General features: G+C 41.7%; 1 long non-coding RNA gene across 1 annotated transcript; it reads left to right on the top strand.

Annotated features, from left to right (window-relative positions):
- Positions 1 to 5,025: 5,025 nt before the first annotated feature.
- Positions 5,026 to 5,587, top strand: LOC144466838 (uncharacterized). Its single transcript, XR_013493238.1, has 3 exons — positions 5,026 to 5,128; positions 5,276 to 5,392; positions 5,482 to 5,587. It is a non-coding gene; the product is annotated as an uncharacterized LOC144466838 (long non-coding RNA).
- The last annotated feature ends 6,611 nt before the right edge of the window (positions 5,588 to 12,198 follow it).

Here is a 12,198-nt window from a genome sequence, read left to right as displayed (position 1 = left end):
AAAGTCTGACAGGCATTGGAGGAGAAAAGGAGATGCACTGCTAAGATTTTCCATTTGGTTTGATTATTTTTTTCAATTCCATAGACAAGCAAATATACAGGGTAACTGTTAAGCTCTTTGTCCAGCCTTCTGTCAGCTGTCTGTTTGACACATGATGGTGGAACAAGAGGAAGGTCTGGCTTACCTCCTTCAGGTGTTGCCTCTTACCCCTGCACTTTATCTCTTGTGTTCAGGCAAACAAATGTTGCAGCTAGCGTCAAGCTGCTCACTGAGGTTCTTAAATTGAAACTAGAGGAGCTATCTCTTGGGCCAGGTAGCCTGAGGCAGGTCTGCCTTCTTCTCAGCAGTCTTTTTTGGGCTTCAAGATGAATTCTGTGTCTGTCCAGTAATGTCTGACACAATCCAAGCATAGTCACTGCTGCTTATGCATTGTTCTACCGTGACTCAGCCTCAGAGTCTGATGGCACCTACCTCAGCTGTGGCTTATTTAACGGGCTCAGCCTGATCTGAATATATCGTTAGCTTTATCAGTGAAGACAGCTATTGGTAGTTTGTTATTCTCCTCCTTGTTGGTTGAACAAGAAGGAAAGGTTACACACTTTTATTCCTTTTTCACCAACATGGAACGGATTTCGTGTCTGCTACACACCTAATGGAGTCATTTACTACCAAAAATAAATTGATTTTGAACCCGAAAGGTTGGTTACCAGCTGGAACCCAGAAATCGCAGGTTTTCCTTGGCCCAAAGTGCAAACTGCGACGACTTCAGTGGACGTGTCAAAAACTACAGATTGGAAAGAGAGGATGGAGTCTTGCACAAAATATTCTTTTTATTTTTAATGCATGTTTGTTTTTAGCTAAAAACAAATATCTGTGATAACAGAGAAAAAGTTCACAGGTAATCATTAACTTTCCATATCTGCTTATCCTGTTGGAGGTTGCGGGGGGGGCTGGAGCCTATCCCAGCTGACATTGGGCAAGAGGCAGGGTACACCCTGGACAGGTCGACAGGGCTGACACATAGAGACAGACAACCATTCACACTCACATTCACACCTACGGACAATTTAGTGTCACCAATTGACCTGCATGTCTTTGGACTGTGGGAGGAAACCAGAGTACCCAGAGAAAACCCAGGCTGACACAGAGAGAACATGCAAACTTAACACAGAAGATCTCCCCCACCCCAGGGTTTGAATCCCCCACCTGGGGTTAGAAGCAAGAAACCTGCACTACCATGCCACCACAGGAAACCAATGCGATGCGCTATCTTGCAACTAGGATACCGTTTATTTTGATTGTGCATTGTGCAACACCCTCTGTTGATAGTTCATTCTTGATTACTGTGGTTCGGCTTAACACTGGTGAAAACACAGGCTGGTTTGCTACATAAAATTAAGATTCCAAGAATCCTGATTCAAGAACCAGAGCTAATTTGGTGGGAAAGCAGTATTTGTACAGTATTTGTATTTGCTTTTATTTGTTTAGATCTCTCTTATTGTGGCATCTCAGGCAATACCTTGTAAGAAAGACTGTAGGCTATTTAAGATAAAAGCTCATTTTGTTAGCATTCAGTGACTACAGCTCCCATCAGGCTTTAAAAGTGGCTGCTTTGACAGAGGCTCATGGGAGATGCCAACAAAACAAACAAACAGATAAACCCTAATTCATCTTTTCAAAAAGACAAAATAAATTGTCAGGCAGAGGCTAGAGGAAGAGGCCATCTTGGACTGAAGGATGAGACTCAGCTCTGTGTTTGCTTGTACTTACACAACTCTAAATTTCCTTTGACACAGAGATATCATTTAGCAGATGTGTTGTAGTAAAGCTAATGGATTTTGGACACAATTTTTCCTCTGTCCTCTACCCTAAAACTGGTCTGCAGTCCATTGCAACAGAGTAAGTTAGTTGGTCACAGGTAGACTCAGTTTGAACACCTGGTTGAGTGTGGCTTGACGAGGCTGACTGCTAGCTTTAGCATCAGAGGCTGTGCTAGCTGGGACCTTCAGGTTCGTTGCTAACTGCTTTGTGTTGAGGTGATATTTTAGGCTTAACTACTCCGATTGTACGAAAATTCCTTACTGCACAAATTGCGGAGAGTGGTGTTCCTATCAACAGTTCCAACTGGGTATTTTTTAGATGTAAACATTCCATTCACGGTGCTAAGCAGCGTCACCTCACCTGCCTCCATCATATGACAAAGCCACTGTGGCCTTCAATGACGCACCGGGTCAAATGGCACCACGGAGAGCAATTAATCAGTGTTAATTTTTTTAACCCGTTATTTTTTCTGTGATAAATCAGTCAAAAGTAACGCGTTATTTTGTCAGCCCTATTAAATATGTTTTTCAGTTTGTCTAGAACAGCATTATTTATTTATATTGACCTTTAAATCTGAGTAGAGTTTAACACTGGAGCTGTTGTTTTCAGTTCTTTGACACATATCATTAGAGACCTACCTTTAATTTTGAAATTTCTAAAGCTGATATTTCAAGTAAGGTCACAGAATTTGATGAATGACAGAATTAACCTGTAATACCTCCTTTTATTTGAATATGAGGCCATACTTTTCTTATAGTGCCCTTTGTAGAGTATCATTAAAAACAGATTGTACAAGAAATAAGAGAACCTAATACACAATAGTTAAATATATTTTCAGTTTTGGGTAACGTGGATTTGGAGTTAATCCGTTGTGCCAGACAGGGCAAGGACCCAGAAACTGAATTCATAGATAAAATGGTTTTTAGAGATGATTAAAAAAGACTGGCCCCTCTGTGTTTTCCCTTCTCCTTTCTCCTTGGTTTGCCTCCCAACTAATTTTAGAGATTGTTTTGAATCACTGATGCAGAGTGGAAGTGGCCTGTTGGGAGAATCAGCAGTTAATAGATCCAAGGAAAGTGTGTGCCAGCATGTCCTCTGAGGCGCTTGTCAACATCCACCTTCAGCTACCTGAGGCAAGCGGAGCTGGTAAAGAGCGAGCCTGTGTGGTCTGTTTGTGCTGTCTGGCTTGCCGAGGTGTTTTATCCACCCTGATGAGACGGGGCAGAGGGCTGAAGGACCTGATGGTGAGAGGTCTCAGTGGGGTTCATTAGGAAGCAGAATCCCTCTGGCATCACTCAGTCTTCAGCAGCATCATTTGTGTTTGTGGTAAAATATAGTCAAACACACTTTAATGTCCCTGTTGTCCAGTGGAAGAGCTTTAATGAGAATGGATTACCAACTGCTTTGCAGGAGTCAGCCTATTAGTTGTTGTGCAGCTTTGTCTCTTGGACTTTTTAAAATGTCATCCTGCACTCCAGTTTTCCTCAAATCCTCGCAGAGTTGAAGACTTTTAAAGGAATGATAGGTAGCATCATGAGATGTTGGATTCTCAGTAGGGAACAGAGTGGAAAAGAAAAATAAAATCAGCTTGAAAACAACCCCCTGAGTTCCACAGCGTAGGTGTATGAATTAAATAGCCGCTGACTCATTGTTACCTGTTCTCAGCTCTGTAAGCCAGGGGCTCAGAGGCACAGACTCTGCAGCTGTGACACAGCACACTGTGTTTGTTCCAGCTGAGATCCTCTACATCAGTATGTCAAATGTCAAGATGAAAGGGGGGGAGCTGCATGAGTCACGCCACCACCACCACCACCACCACCACCACCACCATTGCTCCCAGACTGCAGCACAGTCCCTGGGGTGTCTGTGTGCAATATAGCAGTCCATGACAAAAAGGCCATGTCTGCCCTGTGCACTTTTAATCCAGGGGACATGAGTTCACAAGGCTGTTATCCCGAGGCGTAGAGGAACACCCTGCCAGCCCAGCAGTTCTGAGAAGTCCGATGCACGGGCCGAACAAAGGAGCCTTTAAATTGCTTTAATCGTCTCATTGATCAGTGGAGCATTAAAGTCTCAATGCGGTCCAGACAGGGGCTGAAATGTGTGGAAATGAGGCTTTTGTACCTGTGTGGCACAGAGGGATTGTGGAAATCAATAGGGTGAGATGTTAAAGGGAGAAATTATACATTTAGCGGGAACATTTTCACTGTGAGGTACAACAGCACCCTGTATGAACATTTTAAAGGCTCTAATGGTGATGTATTATTTTTCTAGGATTTTAAAACACTAAATGAGAGGCTCCTGACAAACTATTTATTGCTGGTGCCTTACCTTAGATGGAAGTCAACATTCGCTGAAAAGAGCCGAGCTGTTCTCAGCCCACACTCTCGGCTACCCCCCCTGATGTTTCATGCCTTTTTATATCGGAAACAATGTCGATGTGCAGGAGGGGAAAGACGGAACAAACAAGCCGAGCTAGGACTGTCAGAAGGCCTAATAACTAGGTGTCATGGCAACCAGATGGCGACACATGAGTTGTCAATTTCACAGTCTAATTTGCAGCTGTAACGGAGGAGTGTGTGTGTGTGTGTGTGTGTGTGTGTGTGTGTTGAGGGGGGATCTGTGCAAACAACAAGGAACAATTCCTCCACTGGATACATGTGTTTAGGTCATAATCCATGTTGCCTTTATCAGACATTAAAGGGTGTATTCACCCAAAGTTCAAAGAGATGTCTAGGTATGCAGACAGGCAGTATATCATCTTGAGAGAGTAGTTCAGAATTTAAATTTCAAATCTTAAGTGCGTTTGCTTGTCTCTAGTAGGCTACATATCCAGTATTTAAGTACCGTAGCTAAAAAGTGCAATATATGATATTCAGAGTCTGGGCCAGGATTGCCTGCACACGGCTCTCACCGCTAATTTCACAAGCAAACATGGAGGTGGCTGAGCTGAAATAGCAGCGGCTAACGCTAATGGTGCTAACAGAGCTAACTGGGAAACAAGAGAATGAGAATTGTACACTCGTGCAACAATGCTGTCCCGTCACCGTGGGTCGGGATGGTGTTATCAGTGGTAAACATCGTATTGTCCCAGCTACATTCTGCTCCCCTGCCCTCCCAGTGTTTTTCCACTCTACCTGCCAGCCACTCCCACCTGATCACCCCACTTCACTCAGCTTCTCCAGCACACACATGCTTTGCCAGATTGTTCTTTGCCCACATGCAAGACTTTCCAGCACTCCTTACCTGTCTGCTCTCCGTTGCCGACCCTGCCTGCCTCTGACCTGCCTGCATCGTCTGTTTCCCGGTAAACTCGCTAGCCTTCTGTCCCCAACCATGAGTTCTGCCTCTGCGTCTCTGGTTTCCGTCTGCCTATGGCTGTGTGGTGTTTTCCTGCGACGACGCTTCAGCGTGAGTATTCCCACCTGAGTGTTCTCCTTTCACTTACCTGTAGGCCCCTCAATCCATCGCCTGGCTTCTACTTACCTCCTGCTCGTCCTTCATCGGCTCTGCTGCTTCCCTGGACTACTCTTCTGGTTCCGGACCCCTCACCTTCTCAACCACACCATCAGTAAGCTCCTCTTTGTCACCTCCATTTGTTCGCAGACTGAACTGTTTGGGTCCGAGGACTCACTTCCTAATTCTCGGTCTCGCTTCCAGGTTCAGCCCGGTCCATTCCCTGGACCCTGGACCCTGAACCCGGAGACTGTGTGTGGGCTCTGAGCTTCGTGAGCTCAAGTTCCTGTTTACTCTGTGTATAAATAAACGTCAGTATCAAATGTTGCTCTGTGCCTGTGTGCTGCAGATGGGTGCAGAGTGACAACAAATAGCTAGCCAGTGGGGCAAAGGGGGACGGACCCACATTTAACTTGCACACCGGCCCAGCTACTAAAATGAAAAAGGGAAGCCCCGATTACAACAAACAGAAGAAACGTGATTTCATTCTCTGTGCAAGATGCCATTACTCTACTATATCTTTACATAGGAAACTGTTGTATGCTGCTATAAACTTTATGAATTTCATATATAGCACCTTTAAGTGGTAGCGACATTAGCCTACTTAAGTATTCCTCTTTTATGTTGCTTCTGCTCCACTGCATTTCAGAAGTAGCTAAGTATTGTATGTTTCACTCCATTACATTTATTCTACAGTTCATAGTTACTTTTCAGATTAGGATTTTATATACAAAATGTATTACCAGTCTTTGAAATATAATACATCGTTCTTAAATAACACAATAGTATATCAAGCAGTTTAATGTAGACCATTTGCCCTGCAACAAGCAGAGACTTCAGGATGTTACTTGTCCCGCCCTAGGCATATTTCAGCACATAAACCCACATTAAACAGTGATTTGTCTTTTTTTTTTTACACTTATAGGAATTTAACAAACAAAATACAACTTGGTAAGCTAATGACTGAGCTTTAGAGGCGCTGGTAAGCAGATTTTGTTATCTTTCACAGAGCCAGGCTAGCTGTTTCCCTTTGTTTCCAGTCTTTGTGCTAAGCTAAGCTAGCTAGCTCCTGGTGTGAGCTTTATACAGTATTTATCCCACACTAGGGTATAAATACTCCACTGGAACTCTTGGCAAGAAAAACAAATGTGTATTTCCCAAAGTACAAACATTTCCTTTAAGTAAAAACTTTGATTAGATGACTTTCACTGCAAATTTACTTTTTATAAGGTGTGGTATTGTTACTTTCACTAAAGCAAACTGTCTGAATCCTTCTTGGAAAACCTGAACACAACAGTAAGTCGATAAGTAAATGTGCTTTTTAAAAACTTGGCAGAGCTGACTTTAGGAATTGAGAATTTTATAGCCACTTACAAAAAACCTTGAATTTAAGGAATTGAAATAATCCATCTCTGTGCAGCTTTTTTTTGTATATTTTATTTCAGCTTTTCAAAATATACAAAGCATACAGTCACAAATATCAGCTTTAGATTATGAATGTTTCAAAAATAACAGACAATAAAATAAACTGACATCTAACAATGCAAATAAAAATGTGACAAATAAAATTAAATACTACACTACAAAAATTCGGTGTGGGGGTTTGAGAGATAGGGTAGTCTTCTCCACAATTGCACAGTCTCTTATAATACAAGTGTGGTGAAAATAGACGGAACATGCAAACAGTCATTCAATCATATGGGATGGGAGATTTTCCATATAATTAATAAAAGGTTGCCATATTTTATAGAAAGAGTATCTTATTTGCGCAGCATTTTATTGAAACCACAGTACATTACATTATACAGGGAACCGTAAACCCTCCCATACAATGTCAGTCAAGTCAATTTAGATTTTTATTTATTGTCAAATAATTTTCAACACAATACATTCAAATAGAAAACCTTGCCATTATTCATATTGTTTGGTGTTATTTGTCCCAAAATCCTGACAGAAATGATTCATTACATATTTCACAACAAAAGTATTCACTAAATAGCTTGAACAGTTGTTTCTGTTATTTCATTCACCTCCCACATGTTCTGGTGACCAGTCTGTCTGTTAGCTGTGAGTTATTACCTGAATTATGACCGACCCGCATTGGGCTTAATTGTGTTTTTTGCATTTAATTAAGCACTAATGCATAGCCATATATGTTATGTTGTTATGTAAACAGATGACTAGAAAGCAGCCAAGCCTGCAGTCCCTGGATAAATGATTCACCAAAATCAAACCAAGAAAACAGTCTGTGCTTTTCGTGAAATGTTTTAAGGGGTCAAAAATATTCCTTTCTCTGTGCACAGTGGGAGTGGGTGAAGCTGTGCCAGAAATTCCTGCTAGATTTTTATCCCAGTTTCTCAGTTTTCCCATCTGATTAGCTTAAGAGAGAAAAACACATTTTACAAGCAACCCTTAAGGGATGGAGAAGAGCTGACTGTGAGTAACTCGCAGTTTCATGGAGAACGTCTCTGATGGGTATTTCTGTTTTTGCCGCAGTTGCTTCTTGAACCTAAATCTATACCATCTGTCGCTATGATGTAGTCGTCTAAATTTATAGATTGAAATACTAAATGCATGGATTAATACAACAGCTGAAGGATTTGGTGTATTCCTACATGGGGGACAAGAGTAAATACTCCCAAACTGACTTCTCACATTTAAAGAAACACAGAAAAAAAACACACACACACGGCATCATGGTGAGTCTATGGAAGCCCTGAGAGGCAAGTGAGAAAAACTGGTGATCCATTTTCTAAAGCCAAATTTAGGCATGCAACACTTGATATTTTCTTGACAAAAAAACACATTGCATGACATGAGGAAAAAAAAATATTTCACCAGGTTGGCTGACAGCAGACATTTTGTGAACCAATTGTTGATTGTTGATTTTATATCCCAGCCCACCATAGCAAGTGAGGGGAATCTACAGCTCACAGACAGGCTGGAAGCTGATCAATCAGTAAATATATGCCTAATAAATTGAAAACACATACAAGCTACAGCATAATATTTCTGTGATTTTAAACAGCTGTCCATGCAGATTACATTTTGCTTTACACGACAGAAAAAGACCAAGGAGACAAGTAAAACCTTTTGCTGAAGCACACTTTCCAAAAGTGTTAGCTCTTAGCCTACTTGATAGCAAGGGAAAACATAGGCTAGTGTTCATGGCTAACCAACAGCTAAAGCCTAGATTAAGTGGACTTCATAGCTAAGATTAGTTTTCTGTAGCGTTAGTCAAGGTAACAGGGACCCTTCACCACTTATGAGTGGGATGTTTTACCATCAGCTGCCATGCAATATCTATGAAAGACTGCTGTGGTCGTTTGATTCTGCAGTCCAGTGCCATCAAACTAAATGTTGGGGATAGTTTAACTTTTGCCAGCAAATTGCTCTCAGGTATTCTCCGGGGGGCATGTTGACCCTTGTTACAAAGAATTTCTTCCCACCTGAAAGGCATGAACGCACTTCCTGACCACAGAAAAATGTAAGTCTTGCAGCAAGCCGCACTATTTGGTGTTATGAGTGGGACGTATGGACTCTTGCTAAGGGAATGGGATAATTTTGTACATTTAATTATAGTTATACACAACAAAATAAGCATTTTGGATACATTTTGATTTAAATAACATATTATTTATTTATTCATATTTATGATATAGAATTGGGTGCTGTTTAATGAATATTGATGCTTATTCTTACTTTAATCCCATCCTTCAGTTGACAATTGAATTATTGCTGCAATAATGACAGTAATGTTACATAACTTGCCAATACACAATATATATATATATGTATTTACCATGTGTTTAGAGTGCATGTAAGTTAAGTTCACTTTATTAATCCCCCTGAGGGGAAATTCAATGTTTTCACTCTTGCTTGTCAATTACACACACACATGCACAAACAGGACCTATACATGCACAAAGTGGAGAGATCTCAGAGTGAGGGGGCTGCCCTTGGTGAGGCGCCATGAGTGGTTGGGGGGTTTGGTGCCTTGCTCAAGGGCACCTCTCCAGCCACCAGTCCACGCTCCATATTTTGGTCCGGACGGGGACTCGAACAGGCGACCCTCTGGTTCCCAACCCAAGTCCCTATGGACTGAGAAATTAAATCAGAAATGTAGAAATTAAAACTCACCTGAAAAAAACATGAATGCTTAGATATGCAGACTTAGGAGCAGAAGCTGAGCAGCGAGGATGGAAGACTAGAATTTGTCCAGTGGAAGTGGGGTGTAGGGGATTCATAGCAAGATCAACTGTCTCACTCCTGGGGGAACTCGGAGTGCGGGGACAGAATTTGAGGAAGACAGTGAGAGAAATGTCAGATGAAGCAATTAAATGCAGCCAGTTTATCTATTACAGAAGAAATAATGTCAGCTGGGGGCCAGCAGGGGGAACTACTAAGCAGGGCACATAACTCCTTGAGATCAGGTGGAGAGATCCACTTCCTGTCAGGAGAAATCCAGGAAGAGGAAGTATTTAAGTGTGGGAGTGGCCTATTGGAATCCATTTTGTTTGAGGCCATGCGGCAAGGTGAGTGTGCTTGCTGATCCTGTAAGTCCAGTTAGCTCCTTTAACTTTAGCTTATATTGTAGTTATGCTATGTAGTGTGTGAAATAGAGTATGGTGAATGTGACAGGAAAGCTAGTATCAGCATTGCTTCTGCCTGGAGCTCGCATGTATGGAGCCTGGGTTTGGTTGAAGATGGCAGTGCTGTTTGGGCTGAGAAAGCCATGTGTAAGTAAGAAGGAAATCCAGGAAGAGGAAGGTTATTTAAGTGTGGGAGTGGCCTATTTGAATCCATTTTGTTTGAGACCATGCTGCAAAGTGAGTGTGTTTGCTGATCCTGTGAGTTCATTTATCTCCTTTAACTTTAGCTTACATTGTAGTTATGCTATGTAGCGTGTGAAATAGAGTATGGTGAATGTGCTAGTAAAGGTAGTATCAGCATTGCTTCTGCCTGGAGCTCGCATAAACGGAGCCTGGGCTTGGTTGAAGGTGGCAGTGCTGTTTGGGCTGAGATCACTGTCCAGCCTCCTGGAGGTGTCTTTGTTGTGAGGGCTCGTCCTGGGGAGGTAGACTGTACAGCCTAACCCGGCGGGGGAGTGTGATAGCCTAACAAGGCTTCCTTCCCTGGGTCTACCTCCTCTGTGGTAGTATAGGTAAGGTAAAGGAGATTGTTCGGTTAGTGTGGGGAGCAGTGAGACCTGGCATTAGGGGAGTGTCTCTGGGACGCCAGAGATCACTGTCTAGCCTCCTGGAGGTGTCGAAACACCGGTGAAAGGAGGTTCCCACCTGATGACCCCAAAGACATGTTAGTTATCACTGCTCACGGGTCTGTATAGTTAAGCCTTGCCATAATAGCTTATCGTAGGGCTTAGGAGGATTATTCACTGAGTGCTGATCCCTTTTTTTTTTTTTTTTTTTATTAGAGCACAAACTTCTTGTGTTTATTTTAAAAAAAGTCATATTTAGGACATGGGGAGATGTGTACTTCAGCCTCTTATGGCCAAAATAAGAATTACAACAACAAAGACTTGGAAAAATAATCATGTCAAAACTTAATTTTCACAGATTAAAAAACGTAACACAGAAAACTGATCCTCGACAAAATGAATTAATGAATAAAATAAAATACACCTTCTTCTCATCTGTGAAAAGAATAAGGAACTTAAAACTTAGGTGGCTTGGTGGAAGAATAATCTTCTTTTTTACCTAATTTTAAGTTCTAAGATAGGAGAGAAAAAAACTGTATAGATCAGACTTAGAAAATGTATCACCAAAATTTTTTTTCTTACTAGCCTTTTCGGGTTTCCGTACAAGGAAGTCCGACATTAAAATGACAGATAAAAATAGTATTTCATAAACACTACCAAATATAGTATATAAATCTGATAAAGCCTTTACATGGGCATCTGAATACAGTCAGGCGGAGAATCTCTACAGGAAATTATTTCTAGCCCAGGTTATTCAAACAGAAATGTGGCAGTAATAAAATCTGTGTAATCCCGCTGTCTTTGTATATTTAGTATAGCAGAGCATGTGATGAGGCTCCCCCCTGCTGGTTTCCCTCTCTTGTGGAGGTGGAGGACTCGGCAGGAGCTCCACAGTGTTCATGTCTAACGGGAGGAAGCCTCGTTCTCGAGGCTTGGATGGTCGTTCGCTGTACAAAACAGATTCCCTCCCTCTGCTTGATCAGCTGTAACAACTCCCCACCTCTCCACCCTGCCTGAACATTTCAGGGATGTCAGAGTTGCCTCTGCTGCCAAACCCTGGAAGACACCAAGATCTAAACTGTCTCGAGTATTAAAGCACCTGCTGATGAGAACGATTGACTCTCTAATTAGAAATGTTTAAGGTTGAAATCAGTAGGATTTGATGCTTTATTTAGAGCGACTTTACACAGTTAACTAGATTCTAGAGGCATAATAACTGCACAACAAAGCCCTTAAATATTTTACAAGTGATACGTTTTTATTAGACAGAAGAAGCCAAATAAATAAATTTAATACATTGTGCTTGTGTTTTGGGGTGTTTTCAAATGATCTCATTTAAGGCCTTTAAACTTAGAGACTCACTTTTAATTCTTGTTTATTGAAGAGAGAACGGCCTTATGGGAACTGCCGGGGCAAAGAGTGCAGGCTTTAATCAGAGAGTGTTAAATACTAATCAGGGACGTGATTCAACCAACATAAAGATGAATACAAATGTTGCTGATTTCAGCAGATTACTGTTGTAATGAGATGTGAATTAAGGTTTTATAATTGTTTAATATACATACAGCCAGTCACACAGACACACTCACACACAGCCCTCCCTCCTCCATTTCTTCAAAGCATCGATTGTAATAAAACATAAGCAACTGGGGCATTTGCAAAGGGAGTTCAAACAGAGCAGACAGCAAGATTTTAAGTAAGCC

This window comes from Epinephelus lanceolatus, chromosome 14 (assembly GCF_041903045.1).
Source record: "Epinephelus lanceolatus isolate andai-2023 chromosome 14, ASM4190304v1, whole genome shotgun sequence".
Taxonomy (NCBI): Eukaryota; Metazoa; Chordata; class Actinopteri; order Perciformes; family Serranidae; genus Epinephelus; species Epinephelus lanceolatus.
Note: the sequence above shows the minus strand (reverse complement) of the source record. Positions and strands in the feature narration are given on the sequence as shown.